General features: G+C 46.2%; 1 pseudogene; it reads right to left on the bottom strand.

Moving 5' to 3' along the window:
• Positions 1-777: 777 nt before the first annotated feature.
• LOC102852616 lies at positions 778-1214 on the bottom strand (annotated as a pseudogene).
• Between the last annotated feature and the right edge of the window lie 752 nt (positions 1215-1966).

A 1966-nucleotide genomic window follows, 5' to 3' on the forward strand; every position in this document is an offset into this window, starting at 1 on the left:
TCATGTCGATTCTAGCTGACAGCAACTTGACAGAACATAGCAGAAATGCCCACAGGTGTCCAAGGCTGTAAGTCTTTGTAGACGAATACTACCACATCTTTCTCCTGACAAGCACTTGGTGGGTCCGAACCGCAGACCTTTTGGATAATGTTAAGTGCTCTGAACAGTGTGCCACCATGACTCATTCATGTGGAAACTAACCCGTATGTGTCAACACAGTGTAACTGCTGACTGCTCACCTTCTAAAGTCACACACACACACACACACACACGCTTCTTTTCTAATCAATCAGACCTACCTCTCCAAAATCTTGTTCCGTTTCCTTAAAGTCTTAGTTCTCTGTGGTATACTAACAGGAAAACTATAAGCAGGTAGTTTTAAAGAAAAAGCACTCATTTCTTCATAATCTAGGAAGTTTGGGGTTTTTTTAGAAATATTGCTTTATTGGCATTAACTTACATCCAAATTATTTTATGCTTTAAAAAAAGTCTTAACAAGCATTCAAGAAGAAAACACATATAGCTTCCACACGAATAAGGGCAAAGAAAATTGGGCTGATGATTGCCCCAAATGATATTTCCTAAGAGAAACAAAAGTAATGTTTAACCTTTCTTCTTTTGAGGAAAGGTAAATTAACTACACATTTTATAAATAAGATATTCTTATAAGGAGCATGAACAAAGATCCTGTTATTGATGCATATCAAATAAAAAATACAAAATACACTCTTTTGACCAAGAGGCGGGGAAAGAAATCATTCTTCAACACTTCAATTCTCATGCAATGAAGTCCAAGTGTGTTGAATCCACCTTTTCTATTCATGCACTGCCTGTACTTCGGATTCTGAGGCATTTACAGAGCCATCCACCTTCCTTCCTTTTGTGGAGTCAAAGGAGGCAAACACCATTAACTTTATCATTTCTATTTCTTCCTCGGTTTTGCCCTCCAAGTCTTCCTCAGTAATCTGCCGTTCTTTGTTCTGTTTCTTTCTTTCCTCGTCTCTCCTTTCTTTTAATTGAGATGGGGAAGGGGATGCAGATCTATGTCGTCTTGGAGATCTGGACCGTCTTCTGTGTGGTGATCGAGAGAGGCTACTCCGATCTCTCTCCCAGGACCTGGACCTTTCTTGGCGTCGGTGTTCCCTCTCCCGATATGTGGACCGGGATCACCTTCGCTCCTTCCTAGGGGAACAGCTGTGGCTATGACCCATTCCCAAACCTGCTCGAGGCTTGTTGTTCTTAGCTGACTACAACTCATAGTGACCTTGTGAATAACAGGGTAGAAGGAAAAAGGCATGGACACCGTGCCCAGTCCTGGGCCATCCTCACAATCTGCTGTGTCTAAGCACATCAGCACCGTCACTGCGTCAATCCATCCCTTTGCAGGTCTTCTTCTCTTTCTCTGACCCTCCACCTTTCCAAGCATGGTGTCCCAAGGGCACATTTTCCAAGGACTGGTCCCTCTGGACAACACGCCTAATGTATGTGGGACCAAGTCTTCCCATCTGTACTTTTAAGGAGCGCCTGGCTTCACTTCCTCCCAGGCAGATCTGTTTGTCATTTCTGCCACCCATGATCTAGTCAACCCTTTACCAACACCACCATTCTTTGAGCTCGGAGGCTGGAGTCCAAATCCAGGACATGGTTCCAGGAGGAAGTCCTTCTCCACTTCAGCCTCTGGGGGCAGCCGGCAGTCCTTGGCATCCCTGGGCTTGTAGATCTGCCTGCCTCCGTGTCTCCATGGGGCATCCTCCCTGTCCATGTCTCCGGGTCTGTCCTGATCATTTTGATCACTCAAAAGTGACCGGGCTGAGGATCCCCCCACTCGCTATGACCTCATCACGAAAGCACTTCCTATTTCCAGCAGCACCACATGCAGCAGCACTCGATCCTGTCACAGCGGCCCTCCGCCAGCTTCCCAAGGCTGCGAGCCCTCCGCCAGCTTCCCAAGGCTGCGAGCCCTCCG

Source organism: Elephantulus edwardii, unplaced genomic scaffold (assembly GCF_000299155.1).
Source record: "Elephantulus edwardii isolate Elephantulus edwardi_28Jun2011 unplaced genomic scaffold, EleEdw1.0 scaffold00055, whole genome shotgun sequence".
NCBI lineage: Eukaryota > Metazoa > Chordata > Mammalia > Macroscelidea > Macroscelididae > Elephantulus > Elephantulus edwardii.